General features: G+C 39.3%; 1 protein-coding gene and 1 pseudogene across 1 annotated transcript in view; both read right to left on the bottom strand.

Annotated features, from left to right (window-relative positions):
* The window catches only part of LOC127673161 (zinc finger protein 709-like), an 84,969-nt pseudogene extending 72,596 nt beyond the window's left edge, over window positions 1-12,373 (bottom strand).
* Window positions 1-13,792, bottom strand: part of LOC127672654 (zinc finger protein 431-like) — a 263,925-nt gene that overhangs the window by 226,243 nt on the left and 23,890 nt on the right. The gene's annotated exons all lie outside the window — the stretch shown is intronic.

The raw sequence follows: 13,792 nt of genomic DNA, 5'->3' as shown, positions 1-13,792 counted from the left end.
TGATCATTGATTAATATTCAATCAATTGGTTACTATTTATTGATCATTGATTCCTTGACTGATTGGCAGGTCATTGCTGGCTGGTCATCGACTGCCTGTCTGTTATTGATCACCAATCAAGTGACTGATTGGGAGCTGGACATTTGAGTGGCCCCTGACTGAATACTGATCGATGGATGATCAGTTACTGATTGATTTGTGTTCATTTCCAATTACTGATCTCTTATGGATGACCAATTGTCCTCCTGGTTAAAGATGATGGCAGAATGTCTCATTGACAGCCTCTCTCCTTGAATGCCCCCAGGATAACTTCCCAACTGACCTGCTGCCACACCCAGACCTCACTGGATGAGCCTCTGTATGGCTGCTCAGATAGATGCAGGGGTAACGAGATTCACCAAAGGCAGCAGCCTCATTCAGGATGGACAGAGGTATGCTGGGACAACGGTGGTGTCAAATACTGAGATCACATGGGCAGAACCACACCCAGCAGGAATGTCAGCCCAGAAAGCTGAACTGGCAGCTCTGAAAAAGACATTAGTGCTAAAAAAGGATATTAACGACATTAAAGCCACTTCCTGTGGTGTACGATGACTTCCTATTATATCACAGTCACATTCTGTCAAGACACAGCCACTTCCTATGACAGTGGTGGTCACTTTCGGCCATTGAATGGGCACTTCCTCTTAAAGCGAGCCACTTCCTGTGATGTACACTCACGTCCGATTATGACCAGTCACTGCCTGTCACATCACTGCCACTTCCAGGTGTAGTACAGTCACTTACTTCAAATGGTCACTTCCAGTTCTGATGTGTCTGCTTCCTGTGGGTTTATAGACTTAGGTGTGCCCTCCTCATTGTGGTAAGGTTATCGTTTCCCCACAGTCAAGACACAGATGGCTGGTGTGGCATTGCTACCTCTCATATCCACGGGGAGGAAAGGAGCCTTCTGATGAGCAAGGACAAACTCCATCCCAGACAGCAACAAGACAGCCCCGAGAGTGGCTCCTAGAAATTGGGCTCCTCCTCATGTCCTTGACTGCACCAGACCCAGGAGACCCCACACTGTATGATCAGACAAAAGACGTCATCTGGGCCAAAAACCCGTTGATGTTTCAGTGCTGTAGGAGGTGAGGGAGGACAGCTAACTGACTACTAACTAGTTGTGTGAGAGAAAATGGGTCTACACAGAAACAGAGGAAGAAATTAGAGACTTTCTAGAGTTCAATGGAAATGAATGTGCAACATGCACAGTCTCAAGGAACATAAAGAACATGAAAGTGGAGCTAAAAGAAAGTTCACAGAACAAAATGCCTACATGAAAAAAATTTCAGAGCTTTCATGCTAGTAATTTAACTGCACACTTTAAAGACTACAATAGAAGAAAATGAAGGAATAAGGAAAACAAGGAGGACACATCAAGAAATTATAAATTTTGGGGATGAAATCAATAAAATAGAAAGAGAACAATACAACGAATTAATGAAACATGGAGTTAGTCTTTTGAGTCTGTTATTTGACAAGATAAACAAATCTTTATTAAAAGATAAAGAATATACAATTTTATGAAATCTAAAATGAAATTGGAGATAAAATAACAGACAATTAAGAAAGCCATAGAATGGTAATGACATAGTTTTTAAAAGGGTGCACTCCACCAAATTGGAAATTCTAAAAGAAATGGATAATTTCCTCAATAGATTCCACATACCAAAAATAAATGAAACTAAGAGAACCAACTTCAACAGACATAAACTAGGAAAACAGAATTCACCACAAATATGCAACCAATATAATCAAAGGACATGAGTTTTAGGGTGGAATCCTACAAGACTTTCAAAGAGGTTTTAACAAGAATACACATTAGTGTATTTAACAATATAAAAGCAAAAGAAATATTAGGCAATTTATTTTCTGAACCCATGATGACTCAAATATCCTGTCCATAAAGTCTAAGCAATAAAACAGAATTACAGACCAATTTTCCTTAAAACCATAGAAGCAAAAATACTTAAGAGAACAAACAAATAAATTAAAGTACAAATCACATCAGAAAATCCCGATTGGTGGGAAATATACCTGTAACAGCATGTATGCTCATAGTTTTTAGTTTTGAAATCTATATCAGTTTCTGGCTCAGGGCAGGGACAGGATTGGGTGATTCAGATTAGCTTCTAAATATATTTTCTAGTACAGATTAATCAGTAACTACTTGACTACAAAAGATTTTTATTATTTGCCATGTCCATGTGTTTGAATTATGTTGGAACTCATGGGATCCCATAACATAAAGGTTTTACCACATTGCTAACATTCAAAGCATTTCTCTACAGGATGAATAATTTCACAATGATGAAGACTATAGAGGTGTACAAAGGCTTCATTATACTAAACACATTCATGAAGTCTCTCTCTAACACATTCTTTCAAGAAAACGAAGACTACAGAACTGTGCAAATTTCTGACCCCATTAAATTCACTCACAGTGCTCCTGTCTTATCATTTCCATTGCTATGTAAAGTCACAATGAACAAGACAACTCCTATAAAAGCGATCATCTAACTGGGGCTGGTTTACAGTTTCAGAGGTTTCGTCCATTTCATCATAGCAGGAAGAATGCCAGGAATGAAGGCAGACATTGATGCTGGAGAGGAAGCTGGGAGTTCTGCATCTTGATCCAATGGCAGCTAGGAAGAGACTGTCTTCCAGGGACCTTCAGCTCTTCAGCACCTGTAGGAATTCCAAAGCCCAATCACACAGCAATGCACTACCTCCAACAATGCCACATGACAGAATAATGCCACTCACATAGGTGTCATATTTAAATTACCCCATTCCACTGCCTGGCCTCATATTATTTTTCAAATGAATGAGTCTTTGGGGATCATACTTACACATGTAGAATACATGAGTGACAGCTTCAAAAGTCCCCATTATCTAGAGCAGTCTCAAAAATGTTTAGAGTCCAAAGGTCACAGAGTCTTCTGATATGAATCCTTTCATGTAATCATGTTCAAAAACATAAAAGCACCTCATATGCCTCCACATTCACAGTATACACTTCACCATTCCTAAAGGCAGCATGAAGAAATAGTGGAATTAAATAAGACCCAAGCCAGCTCAACAGTCTCCAAACTCTTCATCTCCATATGTGTTGTCAAAGTGTTCTTCAGATCTTCAACTCCTTTCTGCTTTGTTCAATGCAGCAGAATTTTTTTTGTGTAGTTTTTATTCCCGGAGAGCAGTTTTCCTGAGCAGGTAACACACAGTTCTAACATCACATAATTTTTGGGTCTTCTTGTTTCAATGTCCCGGATCCACACATGCTCATTTCTACTCCTTCGAAGAGATTGGGTCACTTCTCCAGCTCTGCCCTCTGTATCACTCTAAGCTCTGTTTGACTCCACTCTCCTATTCCTTTTATTCTTGCTGCTCATCCCATTGTACATGCATCTTCACTATGCTGGGTTCTTCTGCTGCAACTATGCTTGACCAATAACCTCCCTTATGCTCACTCAATGATGTCAAGCCTCACCTGCTCTGCATGAAAACATCATGCATTTGAAACCAGTACCACCTGTGTGATTCTTACATATGACCGAGTCTAGCTGCTCCACTAGGTCCAAACTTGTTGATCTCTAACACATCTTCTTTGTCACTCCAAAAATACTACAAAGAAGATTTTACCCCAGTGATATTGATTTATTCTCCATATCCTCTAATTCTTTATCTACAGCTATTCAGCAATAATTGTCTAACTAGTCCCTTATAACTTGCCTCTAAATCCAGAGCAAACATAGACAAAGCTGCTGAGTTCTGCTGCTTGCTGGCACTGAAACATGTCCCCTTCTATTACATTATTACCAGTTTCTACTTTTCAAACAATTCACTGCCTAAGCTTGGCTGTCCTAGAACTTGCTCAGTAGATTAACATTGAACTGTGAGATGCCCATGACTCCATTTCCTGAATGCTGTGGTAAAAATCATGAAACACCATGCCTGGACCTTTTCAGATCTGAAATTGAAAACCCAGAATCGCAAACATAATCTATCCCTTCTGACTTTGATACATACATATGTCTTTGTATGTCCACAGGAAAACAATTTCCAGGTAATAATAATTCCTAATATGATACACTTGTGTTTCATACAACTACAAATCCATAAGTTTAGCTACATGGAAACTTGTCCTAATGTAACCATATATTTAATACCATAGAATATCCTTAATAACAGGATTTAGATTAATTCAACTTCCTGGTGATGCTTTGCTCTTTGAAACCTCCTTTTTGTATTTTTCCTTTAAAAGTTTGCTATGTTTGATCAAAATTGTCAGACCAAATTCTATGTGGATTTTTTTTGATACTTCCTTTGTCAATGCAATTAATGTAAACCTCTTTACCTTAAACTCTAGGAGACTATTCAAACAAGGGAAATAGGCAACATTCTTTGCCAAATCATCATAAGAACCATCTCTAGATTTGAAATAATCCTAACCACCAATCTCTACCTTAATCCTAATCCAATGGCCTCTTAACTCCCACTTAATTCATGATTACATTCATTAGATTCTTCTCCAGCATGTGTTCTTTCATGTCTTTGGAGATGACTGCATGTTGCAAAGGCTTTACTACATTGACTACATTTATAAGGTTTCTCTCCAATATGTGTTCTTTTATGTCTTTGGATACTACTCTGATGTGAAAAGGCTTTACCACATTGTTTACATTCATAAGGTTTCTCTCCAGTATGTGTTCTTTTATGTGTTTGGAAAGTACTGTGACTTGAAAAGGCTTTACCACATTGATTACATTCATAAGGTTTCTCTCCAGTATGTGTTCTTTTATGTGTTTGTAGAGTACTGTGACCTGTAAAGGCTTTACCACATTGATTACATGCATAAGGTTTCTCTCCAGTATGTGTTCTTTTATGATATTGGAGATGACTGGTTGTTGCAAAGGTTCGATCACATTGATTGCATTCATAAGGTTTCTCTCCAGTATGTTTCCTTTTATGATATAGCAAAGTACTGTGCTGTGCAAAGGCTTTACCACATTGACTACATTTATAAGGTTTCTCTCCAGTATGTGTTTTTTTATGTGTTTGGAGAGTACTGTGTTGTGCAAATGCTTTACCACACTGATTACATTCATAAGGTTTCTCTCCAGTATGTGTTCTTTTATGACATTGGAGATAACTCAGTATTGCAAAGGCTTTACCACACTGATTACATTCATAAGGTTTCTCTCCAGTATGTGTCATTTTATGTCTTTGTAGATTACTGAGATTTGCTAAGACTTTACCACATTGATTACATTCATATGGCTTCTCTCCAGTATGACTTCTTACATGCCTGCAATGATAATTGACACATGTTGAATCTTTACAACATTCATTAACCTGATCAATAGTTTTATCAATATGAATTAAGATTATAGATTTTTCTAATGGTAAAGATGCATTAGATCTTAAGGTTTTATAACTTCATATGTTCATGGTGATATCTCTCTCTTTTTGGATTGTACAAGATATGTGTGATGGTTATTACATGACTCCTATTTATAACATACTTTTTTATATGGAATTTTTCTATGATGTATTTCTCCTATCTGAAGAAAACTGGAAAAACCCAGAATTTTAAAAAACTGATTTCTTTCATAATTTTTCCTGTGGTATGAATTACCCCACGTTTGACACTGAACCAGGACAAGTAGAAGAATTTCCAAGTTCCTAGTTCTCATAAAGATTTTCTATGGCATGATTTTTGGGATTTTCCCAGTAAAATTAGAAAGCCAATTAATTGGAAATGTCTAACAAATTCACAAAATATACTGAAGGCAGAAGGCTACACATCTTCTTAATCTTTTTGAATAAAAATGTAGTTTGTTTCTTTCAATATCTCTGTGGTTTCATGGAATATATTCATTGTGACACATGATTGATCTAATAAGAGAAGAATAACAACTGAAAGGTTTCCACATTGCATTCACACAATTTGAATTTTTGTTTCTCATAAAATGCAGTATATAGTTTAATGTCTCACAACTACATTATTCTTGATTCTCATAAACTGCCCTCTCAACAAATTTTACAATATCATTACAAGAATATGAGTATCACCAACTTTACCACGGACTATTTGCTTATTAGAAAGTTTCAGCTATAAATTTATCACTATTCAATGTGCAATATCTAAGTACTATGAGACTATACAGATTGGAAATTTCACAGCACAGTTCTAATGGAGCAGCACAACAAATGAATACACAAAACAGACAACTGAATTTGAGGTACATAGTTTGGTAAGAATATTATATTCATAGCTACACCTAAATGATTGTTTTTCTGTTTCTAGAACTTCCAGAATATATTAACTTTTCCTCAGAATCATAAGTGCATCCGTTTGGACATGAAAATTACCTTTCATGTCTTCTAGAATTTTCACAATGTTTTTCAATATGATGGTCTTCCCAATTGTAGCCTAAAAGACCGTAGCAGAGAAATGAATGATATATTATTAGAAATAAGGTAAAATTCAAGTTCTGTGAATTTTCACAGCGCTGTGAAAGCTATCATGAAAACTCAGCAAACCCAATTCATTCAGCTCAATCTTTATTGTTACGAATTGAAATAACAGAAGGTCATCAATAACCAGGAAACATTTGTTTCCTTATTTGGAAAATTAATTCACAGTCTTACCTATAGCAGTGAGATTCAGGTAGGTCTCCGACATCACATCTTTGTAGAGACTCTTCTGGGAAGAATCCAGCATATCCCACTCTTCCACAGTGAAGGTCACAAGCACATCATCCAAAGTTACTGCATCCTAAATTATCCCATATATGTGTACAACAGAAAGAATTATATGGACATTACTGTAAAGTAAATGTATACTTCGTTGAAAATAGATTAACTTAATTCTAGTGCTTCCTCCACTTATTTTATGACTCAGAACTTATAATATAGTCACCATGTCATTTTAGAAGCAACCTGAGTTATAAGATTCACCTGTGTTGCTTCTGAAGACTCTGAATAGCATATAGCCACACAAGAGAAATGCCAACTAAGAGGGAGATGCAAGGGAAACAGATCAACAGTACTGTGCACACATCTGAAAAATTGTATGAACAATTACTAACTACAAACATGATGGGCAAGCTGAATGTACTTGCTCATGCCTTTAATCACAGAGGTGCAGGGAGGTTTATATCATTGAGCTGGATACGAGTATGATCTATGTAATGTTTTACAGGACAGAGAAAGTTATATATTCAGACCTTCAACCCCCTGCAAAAATCAACCAAGGAAACAAAAATGTTAGGGAACTCACTCTTATTTACTTACATTCCTATAAAAAATTATACATTCACTGCAGTTCTATATTCATCTTGCAGAAATGTGAAGCACACTAGTTTAAACTGCAATATTAATACAATTTTACCAAAATGGAATGCATGTTTAAACAGTTCCAAATGGACAGATGAAAATACTAATAATGAAAATTTTGATCATAAATAAGCAACAGAGGTACAGAGATAGCTCAGCAGTAGAAAGTTCTTGCTGGTCTTTCACATAATGGTTGTCAATTTCTACCATACACATAGGGATATACAACTACCCCTTACTTCAAGATCAAGGGTTCTGAGACCATCTTCTGACAAAAATAAAGATGAGGCATACATGATATTCATATCCATGCACACAGGGCAAATACTACAATTTATTCAAATATTTCAGAAACAAAAATAAAAACAAGAGTGAGGCAGAATATCGGTTTGCTGTATATTGCTTTAACTACGTTTAGGTATGGGCCTTGAATTCCTGCTCTTTCAAAGACTTTTAGCATGAAAGGATGCTGAATTTTGTCAAATGCTTCTTCTGCATCTAATGAAATGATCATATGTTTTCTTTAATTTGAGTTTATGTAGTGGATTGCATTGATGGATTTCCTTATATTGAACCATCCCTGCATCCCTGGAATGAAGCCTACTTGATCATGGTGGATGATCCTTTTGATGTGTTCTTGGATTCGGTTGGCAAGAATTTTATTAAGTCTAAATTGATTCTTGACACTTGTCACAGTTTTTTTTAACAAAAATAAATAATCTTGAGTGAAACAATGTAAGTGTGTTGCTTCAGATCTGGCCAAATTCTTTGTAGTCACAGATTACATTTGGTATTCTTGATTGTTTTCAAAGACTACTTTAACATGGAAGGGCTTTATTAGATTGATTGCATAGCAAAGAGTTTCCTCTTGTACAAGGATACCACAAAGTGCAAAACATTAACCCATCGTCTATGTTTATGGGGTTTATCTGAATTATGACTTTTTCTTATGACTTTTTCATAGTATTTTTCTAAGACTACTGTTACATACTTTAACACATTGCTTAAGCACAGTGTTTCTCTCCAGGATGTGTTAGTTTATATATTTATAGATAAATGTGTTGTGAAAATGTTTTATCACACTAATTGCATTTGTAAGATGTGTTCTGTTGTACATTTGATATGATGACTTACATATGTGTATATACGACTTACGTATATATGTATGACTATAATATATAAATGTTGGGAACAAGCAAAAAGAAATTTGTCCTAAGGACTGCCTTTTTGTTAACAACATTCATTTAAACGTAAGTTCAAACTAAATTTAAGTGCCAGGTTATAGTTGACTTTAGTACTTAACAATATCTAGGTAGCTTTTATTATTCATGTTCTGTTCCCCAAAACATACCAACTATTCATAACCATAATTTTCATTACTCCCGTTTTATTCCTCAAAATATAATGCCTGTTTCTATCCACAAAAGAACACATGGCTATGATAGGCAAGAACATAACATCTATATTCTATATCAGTTGAAATAGATTTAGAATAGAAAAATGTAGTGATTGAGGGGAAAATGTAGATAAAACTTGTCACTGGTATTTGTGGATACAAGTATTGAAGTTACATAACTTTCAGACTCTGGATAGGAGTAGGATATTTCAGATTAGAATGGGAGTGTACTTTTCTCGCCCGGATTTATCAGTACTGTCATGATCACAATAATTTCTTATTATTTGCATTCTTAAAATGGTTGAGTTGTGATGTACATTAGTGGACCCACAAAATAAATGCTTTACCACATTGCTGTATTTCATATAATTTCTCTTCAGCATGCCTAATTTCATAATGATAAAGACTACAGATTTTTGAAAAGCCTTCCCCATACCAAATATATTCACAAGGATTATCTGCAGTACTAATTCTTACATGATGTAGAAGAATGCAGAATTGTGCAGAAGGTTCACCAACCTAAATTCACTCACTTTATTTCTAAATTAGATTTTCAATTACTAAGAATACATGAAATGATCAATTCAACTTTTATAAAAGAAAACATTTAATTCAGGCCGTCTTTCAGTTTCAGAAGTTTAGAACATTTTCCTCATAGGAGGAAATACGGTACATATACAGGTAAACATAATGCTGGAGAAGGATATGAGAGTTCTGCATCTTGAACAAAAGGATTGGATTCTTTTGAATATGAAGAGACATCTTCGAGGGTGCTAATAGGAGGGTTTCTTCAGCACTGACCAATCGAGGACCCCAGGTGCACCTTCCAGTCTAATAGGACAGTCCCTCCAGGTGCCTTGCTGCAAGTTCATTGCGGCCACACAGTCTTGAATGGTTCTCTGTCCTGCATTGAGTCCTGCTGTTGGGTAGTGTGAAAGAAATTCAGGTAAGTTCTGCTTTTGAGACATGTTGAGCACAGGCTCTCTGCCCATAATGATGAAGAGAAGGGAGATGGGAAGCAAGATCTTGTGTGTCAGGCAATCTCTGGGGATGGATGGGAAACATTAGCCAGACGTAGCCAGATGTTTACATCTGAGAGGTCCCTTGTGGTGCTCCTCACTTGCTAGATTATCCTGTGACCTCTGAATAACTTCACTATCAGGGCTGAATCTGCTCAAAACATTTTGACCAGGAATTGATTGAAGAAATGTCATGAGCAGGTTGCCAAACTTGGACAGCCCTAGTTTCTCTTGAGTTTTCTACACGTTCTGCCCTTGGCATTTACCTCTAAGATGTAAGATCCACCTGCAATTAATTTTGTGGAGCATTTAAAAGGCATCTCCTGTGTTTCTTGGCAATGAAATATTAAACTGAGAAGTAGAAGAAAAGATTTGATGATGTAAAGGACTTCCCAAGTGTAGAAAATTGTTGTATTAGCATTTTGTAAGTAGCATTTTGTTGATGGAGGACTGCGTTAAAACACCCCACAGATAGTATGCTAAGCAGGCCAGTTAGAGTAGGATGTTAGGATTCTTAAGTTTGTTCACCTGGTTTGTCTAGAAATCTGTCTCCAAACTGTAATAAAGGAGGCGACTGTGGTGAACATCCAGTTACTTTGCTCATGCTCACAGCAATAATAATAATAATAATAATAATAATAATAATAATAATAATAATAATAATAAACAGGTCAGTAGCAAGCTGCTCAAAGTATCATTGCAGAGTCATAATCAACATTAAGCCCTGGTGTGCCTGTAAACCCCATTTTTTTATTTGAGAAATGCATAATTCTGCCACATTGGAAAGACTACATTGGGTGACAGCCATTTGAGAAGAAAAAACATCTATCGACTTGTAGACATGAGCCTAGCATGGCTGTCTTCTGAGAGGCTCTACCAGCAACTAACTAAGTCAGATACAGATATTCACAGCCATCCATTGGAGTCAGGTCACGGATCCCTATGCAGAGTAAGGGGAAGGAATAAAGGAGCTATGGGGAAGCCACTCCCTAAAGAAGACCAAGAGGACCAAGTAAACCAAACCCCTGGGGACTCCCAGAGACTAAGCCATCACATTGAGAACACAAATGGGCTGGTGCGCGGCCCCACAAACACATGTGGCTGAGAACTGCATTGTATGTACTCAGAGGGAGACTACAAACCTAACACTGTAGAGACTTGATGCCCCCGGGAAGGAGAATGGGGGAGGGAGTTGGTCTTAGAAATTGATTCTTGCACAGGCATGTCTACATTTTAAGCCCCAAGAAAAACCAGTCCTCCTCCTCTTCTTCCTCTCTGTCTCTGTCTCTGTCTCTGCCATTTCTGTCTCTACTCCCTCATCACCCCTCCCCGTGCCCTAAATAAACTCTATTCTATGCTATACTATCCTGTGTCTGGTCCTTCAGGGGGAAGTAGTGCCTTAGCATGGTCTGCAGGGGCACCTCCTTCCCTCACACCACACTGCACCTCCACCAAACACATCCTTGACCTCCTTAACAAAATAAATCGCCCTCCGACATTGCTGATGGCCCGAGCTGTATGTATGCCAAAAAGCCCCCTCTGCACACCAGAATCCCCCATCAATGTTTGGATCAGAAAATCATGTGTGACCACGCCAAAACCCCTTGACTTTTCCTATATGATCCTCTAACTTTTCAGCCTCAGGGGGTCGACTCCTCTGTTTCCTGTGTGAGATACATGTCGGCCCGGAGCTCTGATAATAAACTGCCTCGTGTGTTTCCATCAAGTTGGTCTTTCATGTTTCCTTGGGTGTACACTATCCTGAGAATGGAGTGGGGGACTCCCCAAAATGAGGCCCTACATTTGGTGGCCTGTACGGGGATATAGGTGGCACCCAGGAACCTCGAAGACCCCCTTGTAGGTATGCTTGTGTGTGTGTGTGTGCTGGCAATGTTTTTGTTCTAAATGTCCTGAGTGTCTGAGTGCGGCACCTCTGTGTGTGTGTTTTGGTTTCAGTTTGTTAACAGATAGGAGTGGAAGCAGAATTCCATTCCGCAGTTTGTTTGCAGCTGCCGCTGCTGGCCGTAAGGACCCAGCTGCTGCGGAGGGAGACATCCTAGAGTCCCGGAGGCTGCAACCTTGAAGGACTCTCCAAGGGTGAGGGACAGTCAGGGGCACCTGACTGTGGTTTTCAGGAACGAAGGGGACAGAGTGCTTCTTCTACCGAGAAGGGAGTGGAAGCAGAATCCCACCCTGTCAGAAGTTGTGTTTGGCTGTTTGAGTCTACACACGGACGAGTGTGCTTGGACGTGCTAGTATTTATTGTTTGTGTTTTGTTCTTGTACCTTTTGGTTTTTGTTTTTGTCATGGGGCAGACAGTGACAACCCCTTTGTCTTTGACTAAAGACCATTGGATGGAAATTAGGGCAAGAGGACAGAATTTATCAGTAGAAACTAAGAAAAAACAGTGGCAGACCTTTTGTGCCTCGGAATGGCCTGATTTTGGGGTAGGATGGCCGCCCATAGGAACTTTTGGTTTGCCTAACATTAGGGCCGTGAAGGTCGTTGTTTTTCACGAAGGACCGGGATCACATCCAGACCAAGAACTGTACATCACGGTATGGGAGGACATGGCGCGATCCCAACCTCAGTGGGCCCAACCATTCCTCCCACCCCTTCGTTCCGGCTCCAGGATCCTGGCTGCCAGAGGAGATGCTGCAGATAAGAAAATGAAACTGAAGCCTAAGGAGGGGGGCAAGTACAGCACTCCACTAGCACCTGTTCCTAAGATCTACCCTCAAATGGAAGAAACCCCTGAGTGGGCTGCTCCCCCACCCCCACTTTACCTTGCAGCCCCACTACCAGAACCCTAAACCTCAGCTCCGCTGGACCCCTTCTACCTCCAGTCCCTGGGGCCGGAGGAAAGGGTCCCGCTGCAGGGACAAGGAGTCGACGGGGATTCACCTCCAAAGGACTGGCTGACTCCACTGTAGCATCCCTGGGTGTGGCGCTTCCCCTTAGGGCTGTTGGACCACCTCCAAATCCAGATGACCAGGATGGTTGACAACTTTTACAGTACTGGCCTTTCTCTTCCTCTGATTTTTTATAACTGGAAAGTTAATTCCCCTCCCTTTTCAGAAAACCCTGCAGGGCTTACAGGTCTAATAGAGTCCCTGATGTTTTCGCATCAGCCTACCTGGGATGACTGCCAACAACTTTAACAAACCTTGCTCACCACTGAGGAGAAAGAAAGAATTCTCCTCGAAGCCCAGAAGAATGCCTGGGACAATGCTGGATGTCCTGTCCAGACTCTGGCTGGGATAGATGAAGGATTCCCCTTGATGCCTCCTAAATGGGACTATAACATGGCACAAGGTAGGGAACAGCTGTCCAATTACAGTTGGGCTCTAGAGGCGGGTCTCAGGGGTGCCACACAAAGGCCCACAAATCTGGCTAAGGTGAGAGAGGTCATGCAGGTGCTGACTGAACCCCATTCGGTCTTTCTGGAGAAGCTCATGGAGGCTTACATAAATTACACCCCTTTTGACCCCATGTCTGTAGGGCAGCGAGCCTCTGTGATTATTGCCTTTATTGGGCAGTCAGCTCCTGACATCAGAAAGAAATTGCAGCGGTTTGAGGGATTGCAAGATTGTACTGTAAGGGATGTGGTTAGAGAGGCCGAGAAAGTGTACCACAAGAGGGAGACAGAGGAAGAGAAACGAGAAAGAGAAAAGAGGGCGAGGTGAAAAGACAAAGCAAGAAAAGACTTTGACTAGAATACTGGCCGCAGTAGTAGACAGAGATAAAAGAGACAGGATTTGGCAGTCAGGGGACGTGGGAGACAGAAAATCGCAGGGGACAAGGAGACCCAGAAGAGATAAATCACACTTGGAAAAAGATCAATGTGCACACTATAAAGACAAAGGGCACTGGGCTCAACCTTTTACTCTAAGGTAGTGTCTGTCTTTGTCATTGAGGTATGTTTCCAGTATGCAGCAAAATGTTTGCATATCCAGTCCATTAGTCTGTCTTTTTATCGGCCATTGATATT

This window comes from Apodemus sylvaticus, chromosome 22 (genome assembly GCF_947179515.1).
Source record: "Apodemus sylvaticus chromosome 22, mApoSyl1.1, whole genome shotgun sequence".
In the NCBI taxonomy this organism is placed as follows: Eukaryota; Metazoa; Chordata; class Mammalia; order Rodentia; family Muridae; genus Apodemus; species Apodemus sylvaticus.
This window is presented reverse-complemented; position numbering and strand designations above follow the sequence as displayed.